We start from the raw sequence: 12,955 nt of genomic DNA, 5'->3' as shown, positions 1-12,955 counted from the left end.
AAAAAAAATCTAACAAAATCTCCATGGGCAAACGCTCCTATGTTGAAAGTTTAGTGTCAATCACTCAATTAGTTGTGGAGAAAACAAATTTAAAAGTGAATAAATGTGGAAAAAAAACGAGGGCGGAAAAAAGTGAGGGCCTCGGCCCGACGTTCCACATCATGGTCAAGGATTGTTGTGGATGCCTACTGCAAGTGCTAACAACATGTATCGAGTGAAGGAAACGACTGTTTTAGTAACAAGACATCCTGACTTAGTGGATTTCACCACTCCTTCCTTCATCATGGCACAATTGGAATCTTGAAATAGCTGAGAAACTATAATGGCTTACCAAGCGGGTACCCTTCATAGCCGGATATAGCCGATCAAATATGATGTGCACTGCAAACACCTGTGTGCGTGAATATGTTCATAAATTAAGACCTGCTGCTCACACAGCAACTGCACACTGAGATAGCAAGCAATGTAACTTGGTGTCAAGGAATACCAGAGAAGATCAGACCACTTGCGACCAACTGTTTAGGGGAGGAATTTAGAAATTGCCCAGGCCTACTTCATTGTAAGATTCTGTTTTTTTTGTAAACATAGTCAAGGCTCGTGGAAGAGTTAGAATTAGTATACTGAACAGATCAGGATGCAACAGGACAAAAAGGAATACAGAGAGCGGAGGAAACACCTACAGCAGAGTTAAAGGCCAAGATGGAGGGAGACTTGGACAAACAATGGGTGTCGGAAGGAATTGGGGGGCAGGAGAGGATGCATGGGGTGGACAAAATGGATAGAGCAAAACTGCAAAATTTCGAAGGAGGGATTGAGGTGGGGTGAAGAGGGCAGGGGGTTAATGAGGGGAGACAATATTATGGTTTTGGATTGGGGACGTTCTGAGGTGATGGTGAACAACTGTCTTGAAGACCTGCAGGGAAGATTGAGATTGAAAAGGATGTGGAAGTTTATTGCACAGGCAGGAAAAAGAGGACCAAATGAGTGGAGGTGAGTCATAATCCTGGATTTAGGTAGTTTCACCGGAAGGGGTTTGATGGTGGACCGTGTGTGCCTTACAGAAGACTGGGGGGGGGAGAGAAACCACGGAAAAAGCAGCTGGTGGAAGACCAGAAACGAGGTGGTCGGAGACAGAGAGACCACCAACCTGTCTGCGATGGCAAAGTGATAGGCACGTAGACGCAGCTTCACTACGGGAGATTCCAATAAATAAACTTAAAAGCCTTGGTTTCCATGGTTGTCAAGCTAAGCAAGATGTGAGGCTGGGAAGGCAATCCAGAGGGGAGAGCAGTACTCCATCAACATCCCAATGTTCACCAACTAATGCCAGCAGATGTGATACACAACTTAACATCAACCTGAAAGACTGCACTCATTAATAACCAATCTGAACATTTATGGTCGAGGCAAAAATCAAACCCAAACTAAACAGCTCAAAGGTAAGTTTGCTACTCTACTTGTGATCAGTCCTGCCAGACTCCTACCAAGTAGCATCACAAACAAACCATCTCCATGGCAGTGTAAACAGAAGGCCACAAACTACGGTGACCAAGGTCTATCTCCTCTCCTTTCGTGCTAATTAATTTATTAAATCTCTGTGAGTCCTGATTTTCAGAGTGGTTTGTTTGACAGCTTCGCCATGCCATCAATGAAGACCCATGCTGTGTTTTGCTTGGATTGTGTTGTGAAGTCTCAAGCTTGCCAAAGTGCATTTCTTTCATTCTGTTTTGCTTTATTTTTTTTGAATTGTCGTGTTAAAGCCTGTAATTGTGATTGTGTACTAGCAAGGGTACCAGGCATTGATGGACAATGCCGGGTCCCTCCTCCCAACCCTTCCCCTGCCTCCTGTCACCCCACCTCCTCCCTCCAGACTCTCACCCCACCCCTTCCATCCCTCCTCCAACCTCAACCCTTTCCCTCCCTCCTCCCACTACCACCCTTCCCCTCCTTCTTCCCACAAAGATACCCCGCATTATCGGGCAGCGCCAGATCTCTCCTCCCACCCCTGCCCCTGCCTTCTACAACCCCACCCTCTGCCTCTGGAGTCCCACCCCACCCTTCCCCTTCCTACTCCAACAAAGGTACCCAGCATTGCCTGGGATCTCACATACATATATTAGACGACCACAATTAAGCACAAAATTAGAGACAAACATTATATTTTTCAAGCTGCAAGATATTGAACAGAAATATAAACAAAGTTGAACATATTGTAATGTTTTTAGGAAGACAATATTGAGTATTTTTCCATCAAGGGCCAGAACATGTAATGTAAATTTGTTTGTATTCCAACTCTAGAGTATCCCACATATTCAAACGAAAGATCAAGAAGGAACCTAAAGAAGTAAAGAGCAAAGATGGAGTCATCGGGAGGAACCTGGATCAGATTCTGGTTTCTGCTGCAACTCCACAACCCTCAAACCTATCCAGGCACAGCCAAGCAGAAAAATTTCTGCAATAATTCACTTCTCCTTCGAGGGATAGAGGGATAGAGGGATAGAGGGATAGAGGGATAGAGGGATAGAGATAGAGGTAGAGGTAGAGATAGAGATAGAGATAGAGATAGAGATAGAGATAGAGATAGAGATAGAGATAGAGACAGAGACCGACAGAGACCGACCTGTGAAGTGAAGTGGGGCCGACCAAGGATAAGCCTTTCATGAAGGTAAGCAGTTAATCATCTTCAAAAAAGAGGTGTTTCAACTTACCCAAATATCCAGTTTTCATCAATGCACCCCCTTGGAGTTCCCTTAGTATGCTTGCAAAGTTTGGAGCCGCGAGGTTTCATGGTTTTGTAATTATGGTGGAGATACACACACTGACTGACTGACTGATATTTATTGTTCGATAGTTTACCATCAATCCATCCATCGGGACCATACTCTGTGCAGAGCGTTGGTGCTGCTTAAGCAGTCTCCTTCTCTATTGGGCACAATCCTGGACGGGTCACCACTCCGACACAATTTCCCAGCAATCTGACATTCATTTTGCCGACCTCGGAAGGATGACAGGCAGAGTCAACTCCACCTGGTATTAATTCAACATCAGAACTCAGGATCCTCAGATCCCAAGAACCCCACCCTCACCATTAAGCCAACACCAGGCATGGGTTTACCATGCCTCGGTTGAAAATGAATTAAGAACACTGCACCATGAAACAAACTTGGGCTTCTTGTGTATACAGAAAAAGCACTGTGCCGTCGAAGCTATGTTATCAAATGACGTTATCAGTAACGTACCTATTAAGATCCTTGCAAAGAAGGTCACGAACAATACAATATCATTCACAAATATAGCTCAGACACTTGGATAACATCAATCAGTACATGTGATTCAAACCTGAAATCATTTTTTTTCATTGATGAAATTGTGAGCATGATGTGAACTGTTTTTTTTCTTTTTTCAAGGGTACCTGCTGATTGACAATTAATGTCCTGGAATGAGACGAACATATATGAATGGAAGAAATATCATCATCGTCTTGCCAGGGCCTGATATCCGGAAGGGTATGTTTGTATATTTGTTTGAAAGCATGTGTGCTTGAAGCATTCTTTGCAGATAGCAGAATTCCCTCTGAACGTGGTTCGAGTGCGTTCCAGATAAATGTAGGCATTGTGATGAGACATATTTTATTCGACAATTTGCTTCGTGTGGATGACACAGAAAAAAAACAAAACTCTTGTTACCCTCGCTAGAGGATATTGCATTTGGCCAGATTGGCTGTTTGTCTGTCTGCACATGATGGTAATGGTGGCCACAAACACCACCTGGTGGTAGCCAATGTTACACGTTGTCTTTTTTTTTCAACCGAATACCTCAAAAAGTATGTAAAATTAGAATGCGAATGTCTTCAAGGTACGTATTAAGAATGTGAGTGCATCCACAACATCCTACGGCCTTTGACATTTGACCAGAACGGGCTGGAACCCCAACCATGCACTGCAAAACTTTTTGCAAACATTATTGCGAAATATAATCTCCATGATATTTGGCGCATCCAACACCCTTCTGATCGGTCTTGCACATGGTGTCGTTGTTTTAACAACCACATCTCACTTGCGAGGCTTGATCGCATCTATGTAAATTCTCATTCATCACATGGAGTTTATAAATCCGATATCGTGCCTTCTGGTTTCTCCGACCATTCCCGAGCGAGAACTTTCATTCAACTCTCTAAACCACGTCCAGGGAGCTCCCATTGGAAATTCAATAATAGTTTACAAGAAAACCTCAACTTCATTCAGGCCTTTGAATCCTTCTGGACGGCTCTCCGAGAACAGAAGTTAAGCTGTTCCGTTAACCCGCTGATATGGTGGGATTTGGTAAAAACCCAAATTAAAGGGTTCTGTCAACAGTATCAGTTTTTCTCAACAAGCGCTGATCATGAAATAAAGAAAATATTACAGTTCGAGATTTTACAACTCCAACGGGTCATCGGACAAAATAATAGGAACATACAAAAAACCTTAAGTGAGAAACAGTCCTTATTAAAGGAAATAACCGAGAGGAATGCACGTGGTGCCTTCGTTCAGATGAGGGTGCGACACCTGAATGAGGCAGACGTACCAACCAAGTACTTTTTCCTTACAGAAACGTCTTCCCAGTAAACAGCTTTCTCAGCTGTGATTGGCAGATTCATCCATTACCTTTACACAATCAGAAATCAAACTTTTTTATAAAGGAATACTTTTCGAAAATATATTCAATGGAACAAATAAATCCTGTTAGTGTCGCCTCGATCTCCGTAGGCCTGCCAGTGTTGTGTGAAGATGGGCGTTCCCAACTGGAAAGACCCATTACTTTGGATGAACTTGGCACTGCCATGCACGGCTTTTCCATTGGGAAAGTACCTGGATTGGATGGACTCACAACCGAATTTTACAAGAAGTTTTGGCACTTATTGGGTCCAGAACTCATTAACCCTTTGAACGCAAGCTGCCAGCTTGGAGAGCTATCTCAGAGTTGCTGACGAGCTCTTCTTACCCTCATCCCCCAAAAAAGGGAGACATGCTGAGAATTGAAAATTGGCGTCCTATCTCCCTGTTATGTACGGACTATAAGATATTTTCGAAAGCCCTGGCATCGCGACTTACTCCTTATTTATCCTCGTTGTTGGAAGAAGACCAATGTTACTGTGTCCCAAAACGTTCCATCGATGACAACATCTCCCTTGTGAGAGACATCATTGAACTGTGCAAGGAAAGCCCTGAAGATTTAGGACTTATTCTTCTTGATCAGGAGAAAGCCATCGACCGTGTTGACCATCGGTACCTTTTCGAAGTACTTGAGCGGTTTTGACTTGGTTCAACCTTCATCTCCTATATTATAATACTACAAAATAATATTTATAGTGTGCTTAAGATAAACAATGAACTTGTTGCACCTTTGTCTATTAACAAGGGAATTAGACAAGGTTGCCCTCTTTCCAGGTTGCTTTATGCTCTCTCCATCGAACCCCTACTGGTTTATTTGCGCTGCAGACAAACAGGGGTTAGTTTTTGGAGTGTTCTTAGGTAATAATACCACATTAGCAAAAAATTGGGCTGGTCTGCTTGAGTTTGTTGAGGGTAAACTGCAAAAATGGAAAGGTCTGATCACACAACTGTCATATCGTGGAAGGGTCTTTGTCATCAACACACTGGTGGCCTCTACCTTATGGCACAGGTTCTTCGTGCTGCATCCTCCAGCGGTGTTGCTTCAACAGCTCCAGAAGTGCTTCGTGTCCTTTTTCTGGGACGGAAAACACTGGCTGCGACCTGGGGTCCTCAGTTTACCACTGACCGATGGAGGACTAGGCCTGGTCGACATAAAGAGCTGGCTAATGGCCTTTTGACTCGGCTGCTCTTCGCATGCTATACATGCAACCCTCTCCACCATGGGTCAACGTCGCTCGTCACCTTTTGCAACAGGCTGGGAGGCTAGGCTATGACCACTCTCTTTTCCTGATAGACCTTTCCAAAATCGACACATCCCCCCTCTCTGGTTTCTATCAGAGCATACTAAATGCGTAGCAATGCTCTGACAATAACAAGAACTACACATTCTTACACAGATGTTTTTGGAAGAACCTTTGTTCTTCAACTCCCTTTTCCATGATCTTCTTCTTCATCTTTCGGCTGCTCCCTTTAGGGTCGCCTCAGCGGATCATCCGTATGATCCGCATAGTGATTTGGCACATGTTTTACGCCGGATGCCCTTCCTGACGCAACCCTGGTCGCCTCTTACAACACAGGGATATGATATGCCTGCTGATAGGTGTTTTATTCAATGCTTTTCCGACAAGGGTGTTAAATCTGTCGCAGATCTTCTCAGCCCAAACGGCAGCTGGATCGGAGCTGATGCATTGGCAAGCCTGGTCGGTGTGCGATCCTCTCGAATCGTGGCACGCATATTATGTAGTGTGTTTTGGACATACACACAGCTTGCACCTGCTTGGGAGCAGGGCCAGCAAAGCAATGAACAAAATGCACATTGAATACCTTCTCTCTCTACTTCTCCTGAACTCGTTTGTGCTTTTTCTCTTGCCAGCCCTCTTCCTTGTGCCTCTTTTAGTATCGGCTTCAATGGACTTCCCAAACAAAAAGACCTTTATTTGGTTTGTGTAAAATTTATTTCGCAACGGCAAATAACACAGCAGGAAGTTCGATGGAGAGACCTCTTACCTTGTTCTCCCCCTTATTTTCCTCAATGGAAAGGTTTTTATCACCCTCCGGTACCACCACGATATGGCGACCTCCAATGAAGACGAGAACACTGGATCCTTCCTTTAATCACTTGTTACAGCGTTTTTCAAATCTGCTTGTAGATGAATGTCCTTTTTGTAAGAAATCTGAAAACCTTTTTCACATCTACGTTGAATGCCAACGGTTGGCACCTTGATTTATTTTACTTCGGGATTGTTTTGTGAGGTTTGGTTTGATTTTTAACACTTGTGTGTTCATCTACGGATTGGATATCCCACACAAAAATTCCAATGCTGTGTTAGCCAATTTCCTACTTGCTCAGGCAAAGATGGCAGTATATATATATAATGTCAAGGAAAAGAAAACTTGACTGTGTTGGAGTAAATGATGAAGATGCTTTGTTTTTGTTCCAAAACCTTGTAATAAGTCATGTTAAATTGGATTTTGCTTTCTTTTCAGTAACTGGAAGATCACCACAGTTCCAATCAAAATGGTGTATAAAATAAGTTATTTGCAAAGTCCAAGAGGAATGTTTATCCTTTTGTGAAATGTTTTGTATATAATCCACCTGATTCATCCTTTCCTTTCTTCAGAAATTGTTTCTTGGTTTTTCCTTTCTTTCTCTGAAATGAAAATGTAACTCTCATTTGGGGGCTTTCTTTTGTATTTTTATTATAAAAAGATACAAAAGTCTGTCTCTGTCTCTGTCTCTCTAGCTCTCTCTCTCTCTCTCTCTCTAGCTCTATCTGTCTGTCTGTCTGTCTGTCTGTCTGTCTGTCTGTCTGTCTGTCTGTCTGTCTGTCTGTCTCTCTCTCTCTCTCTCTCTCTCTCTCTCTCTCTCTCCAGCTCTCTCTCTCTCCCTCTCTCTCTCTCTCTCTCTCTCTCTCTCTCTCTCTCTCTCTCTCTCTCCAGCTCTCTCTCTCTCCATCTCTCTCTCTCTCTCCATCTCTCTCTTTCCGTCTCTCTCTCTCTCTCTCTTTCCGGCTCTCTCTCTCTTTCTGGCTCTCTCTCTCTCCATCTCTCTCTCTCTCTCCATCTCTCTCTTTCCGTCTCTCTCTCTCTCTCTCTTTCCGGCTCTCTCTCTCTTTCTGGCTCTCTCTCTGGCTATCCCCCATCCCCAAGTGTTCACCACCAAGTGCCGTTCGAGTTTCCCACGCTATCCCTAACCCGATCGCACGTGCACCCACACAAACATCAGCATTAAAGAACACAGCAATGATCAATAACTACGTAAATCTAAAAGGAATACAGGCTTCCCTGCAAAATATCTCCCGGGAGTTTCCCTGGCCTCTCGGTGAATTAATTACTCATGCAGGCACGTCATGATTTCAGTTAAAATCGTTAGAGTTTGAATAACTACATCATTTCAACATAATTATATGTATTCGGTATCGTGCGTCTTCAATCAAAAGGAAATGTTAAGCTGAGGCTCGACATACACCCACCATCTTGCCTTTCACATTATGTTTGATGTTCGATCAAATTAATTTCAAGAACCTGTAGTTTTTGACATTTGCAATTAATTAATTAGAGGGGGAGCTGTTATGTTGTTCCTCATGGCTAAAGGTACGTTTTAACACGTGTACTGCATGTGGCAATTTTTGAAAAACCACCAATCAGCAATCAGGGTTCAACTGCCGTTTTCCTAAAATGCATCGCTTCTTCACCTTGGCTTCTGTGAAGCATATAAAATAGGTGTTAAACTGAATTCAATTAGGAAAGGAAAAAAAAAGAAAAAAAGAGCCAATATGGTAATTCCACTGAAATGGACAATATTCCATGAGAGAGGCTTACTCGCGACCAACGACTCCTGGCAAGGCAACGCACTCGATGGTTTTCCATTACTTCTCCAGCAAATCAGTATTATAACCGAAAATAACTGGTTTGCAACCCTGAGAGCTTATCAAGCCAATCAAGAATCCTGTATGCTACATTAACATTGCCAAAATAGATAAAATAAATTGCTGACAAATATTTTCGTTTCAAATTTATGTCTCTTAAAACTCTCGAGACCAATTTCCATTGACCGATTCACCAAACACCAATGTTTTTGTGGCCAGACTGTGAGCAACACCTCTGATAGGAAATCTCGATCAGTCCGAATCAGCGATTGAAATAGAAGTGATGATCACCGAAGCGCGAACCCTAAAGATGTGATATTGGCACCACCTATTGTCTGTACCATTTTCCGGTGACATTTATGAAGAATGCTGGCTGGCCTCATTACACAATACTGCTTCAGTGAAGCTTCTGGAAGGACCTTATGGCATCAACCCTCATTGCAAGTATAGCAGCAGTGCAAACACCAATGTAGCTTTTCAATTGTTCAATGTGTTAAGATTTAAGACAATTGTTGACCTCATCAGTGTTTGCAGCAAACCTGGGATCCCAGCACCATGAACTAAATGCAAATATTGTTATTCCAAACAGGCCTACACCAATTACTAGCCTGCGACGCAAACTTCAAAAAGCAAGAATTGTTCTTCATTCAACCCTAAATAGATAACAAAGTAGAAGGGCACTCGGTGGAGCGCATACCTCCTCCAAGTAATGCCTGATCCACGAGAACATATCGGGCCCAATACATTTTTGAAATATCGTGCTAAGTATCGTTTTTGCCCTTATCTCTCAATGGTGAAGAATCACTTTGAAGTTGAAATAATTCTCGTTTCGGATTCGGATCTTCAAAATCTTCACCAAAACCGAATCGATTCGTCGTGGTCGCACACCCAACCTGTCCACCAAGTTTCATCTGAATCCGTCCATAACCTTTTGAGATATCGTGCTATATTTTAGTTTAGCCCCATATCTCAATGGTGAAGAATCACATCAAAATTATCGGATCCAGATCCGGATTAGGATCTTCACCAAAATTGAATCATTTCTTCCTTGTCACACACCCAACAACATGTCCACCAAGTTTCGTCCGAATCCGTCTCAAACTTTTTGAGACATCCTTCACACAGACAAACAAACAAACAAGAAGACGTCCTGCAGAGCATGATACTTGCAAAATCCATAAAACAAATTTGATCTCAAAAATAATTGGTGGTTGAATTCAATGGCCAAATATGCAACTCCTCTTCAAATTTCAAGTGAATTTGGTGAAAATTGACAGTTTTAGAAAGCCGGCCAATGTTGACCTTTTGGCCAATGTGGACCTCCAAAATAATTGGTGGTTTAATTCATTGACCTGAAATAGAGATCCTCTTCAAATTTCAAGTCAATCGGATGAAATTTGAGGATTTTAGAAACACCATCTTAGTTGTTATGCCTGGTGTTGGCTCAATGGTTCGGGTGGTGGGCTTGGGATCCTATGATCCTATGATCCTATGATCCTGAGTTAAAACCCCACTCGGCTGTTGAATTAACACCAGCTGGGGTTGACTCTGCCTGTCATCCTTCTGAGGTCGGCAAAATGAGTGCCAGCATGCTGGTATCCTGTGTCGGAGTGGCGACCCGTCCAGGATTGTACCCACGAGCCAAGGAGACTGCCTGGCAGCACCAACGCTCTGCACAGAGTATGGTCCCTATGGATGGATGGACCTTAGTTGTTGACCTTGGGCCTATGCTGACCTTTTGGTCAATGTTGACCTCAAAAATAATTGGCTGGTTAAATTCAGTGACCTGACATATAAATCCTCTTCAAATTTCAAGTCAATCAGATGAAAATTAAGGATTTTAGAAATCTCACCTAAGTTGTTGACCTTTTGACCTCAAAAAACAATAGGCTTCTTCCTTATGACAAACTCTACCATGAGGTGAAGTTTTGTGAAAGTTGGTTTGACATTGTTACCTGTAAGCGACAAACAGACAGACAAACAAACAGACAAAATAACAAAATCGACCGACCAATATACTTCAAAAATCTTAGATTTTGCGAGTAAGAAAGAAGCAAAAGACGTCACGCAGAGCACTATACTTGCAAAATCCACCCCCCTTCCTCTCCAAAGGTTGTCATGGATACATCAAATTGTCTATTTCATTAAGATTAAAATTGACAATCTTAATCAAAGCTCAGGTCTATTGAATGAAAATTCATTATTTTTCAAATTGAAATTGATTTAAGAAGTTTGACCTTGAGTTGACCTTTGACCTTTTGACCTCAAAAGGGCTGCTTTCCAAATTCAGTGATGGACTATGCAAATCCTGTTCAACTTTCAAGTCAATCAGATGAAAATTGATGATTTTTCAAATAGAAATTGATTATAGAGTTTTGACCTTGAGTTGATCTTTGACCTCCAAAATAGTTGGTTTCCCAATTCAATGATGCAATATGCAAATCTTGTTCAAATTTCAAATGAATCAGATGAAAACCGATTTTAGAAATGTGACATCAAGATGACCTTTGACTTTTGACCTCAAAATCAATTGGCTTCTCAGTTGAGATTACCTCTAGAACTTGGTAAAGTTTCATGATGATCAGTTTAGAATTGTGACCTGGAGGTGACGAACAGACAGACAAACAGACAGACAAGCGGGCAGGTGACATGGGTGGTCGCTATATAATTGTATACTAGTCATACAGTTTTTGACGGATCGGGCTAAAATTTTTTGACAAAGACATTGATTACAGTGCGCATAAAAGCGCGGAAGCCGATTTTTGATTTTCGAAAAACATATTTTTCGGATTTTTTCAAAAAATTCAAAGTCCCGTTGCTAGGCAATGATGGCGTCCATAGCAACGGTGCTCGAAAGCATACAACTAGATCCTGGTATGAACCTACCAGTCAAGTTTCATCAAAATCGGTTGATTCCTCTGGCCTCCAGAGCTGTCCATTACATACAGACAGACGGAAAACCTGAGAATAACCGTAGTCTAGCGACCACCCAACAGACAGAAAGGGGTGAAAACATCACCTCCTTCACCTTCAGTGGTGGAGGTAAATATCCTGAAGTTACGAATTCAAGAGCATCCATAGCAATAGATAGAACAAAGGATGAAGCAAATACCTCAAGATTGATTCCGAAGCTTTTCATTGCCTCTGCCAACGAAGGTTGATGAACGTTATGTTTTCACCCCTGTTTTTCTGGCTGTTTGTCTGTTTGTTTGTGAGCAGGATATCTCAAAAACTTGTGGATGGATTCGGATGAGACTTGGTGAATGAGTTGGGTAGGTGACAAGAACGAGCCGGTTTGATATTGGTTCAGATACAGATCCAGATCTGGCCTATCAGTGGGATACAGAAGGTAAACTGTTCAGCATGGTGGAGGTATGCGCTCTACCGAGTGCCGTTCGAGCTTAATCAGTGTCCCAAAGTAGATTTTGATTCACACGTCAGCTCACGAGTGGTTTCAGTGTTGTTGTGGGCCAGCCAACACGTCTCGGGTTTGCCTCTCAATTGAGTGCCTGCCGCAAGAGATCACCCATTAATAACCTCAAACGTCTTAATATCACCGTGAAATTGGTGCTGAGTATGAATCTGGTCTCATCTGGTCTCAATAAACCAATTGTCAGAGTTTAACAAATGTTGTCGACGTCAAGTCTGTGTTTCTCACAATATCAACAAGATATTTCTTCATATTTGAAAGACTCCTTCAGCGGAGGTGCATCTGACACTTTTGTCGTTTTTCACTTATCAGCCATTAAAAAGAAATGGATTTCGTGTGTTCTTCAGTTTAATGTTAAACACCAGAATTGAATATGCAGGAAATTACTTCAATGCATTGAAATTTCACTCGGATTGTTTTGGGTACTAATCATGACGTCAACGACCAGCAGGATGGCCCACTTGCTGACCAGATTGCAATTGTCTATCAGCATAAAACTGGTAGTGCCATTATGGTACACCTGGCTGTCCCAGGTGACTGCACATTATAATGATTCACAAATTTGCAGCACATCATAGTTTTTCATAAAATTAAAAGCTTATGTTTAATCAGCCTATGATATAGTGGGTTTTGTTTCATGAGTTTAGTAGGTTCAGGACTTTGCTTCAGGACATACCTCCACCAGGCTGAACAGTTTACATTTTGTATCCCACTGATCGGTCCGAATGCAGATCCGGCCTTTCGTCCTCGTCACACACCAACATTTAATCGGCTTGTTCTCGTCACATACCCAACTCATGCACCCAAATTTTGTCCCATAACTTTTTGAAATATCTTGCAATATATCGTTTTTGGCAATATCTTGCAATATATCGAATGAAATTGGGAGACACCGAGAGAAAAAAAAATATCGGAAAGGTAGGGAAAGAGAAAACTCCGCAGACCACTACCCATAATGTGCACTGTGAAAATGTCTTGTAGTGGGAGAAAGTCTACATGAA

The 12,955-nt window shown here is 42.3% G+C and overlaps 1 protein-coding gene across 2 annotated transcripts in view; it reads right to left on the bottom strand.

Annotated features, from left to right (window-relative positions):
- LOC147016125 (lysyl oxidase homolog 3A-like) overlaps positions 1–12,955 on the bottom strand; it is a 261,877-nt gene that overhangs the window by 94,864 nt on the left and 154,058 nt on the right. The gene's annotated exons all lie outside the window — the stretch shown is intronic.

Source organism: Eptatretus burgeri, chromosome 12 (genome assembly GCF_056783735.1).
Source record: "Eptatretus burgeri isolate ZD-2024b chromosome 12, Ebu_testis_v1, whole genome shotgun sequence".
Classification (NCBI taxonomy): Eukaryota; Metazoa; Chordata; class Myxini; order Myxiniformes; family Myxinidae; genus Eptatretus; species Eptatretus burgeri.
Note: the sequence above shows the minus strand (reverse complement) of the source record. Positions and strands in the feature narration are given on the sequence as shown.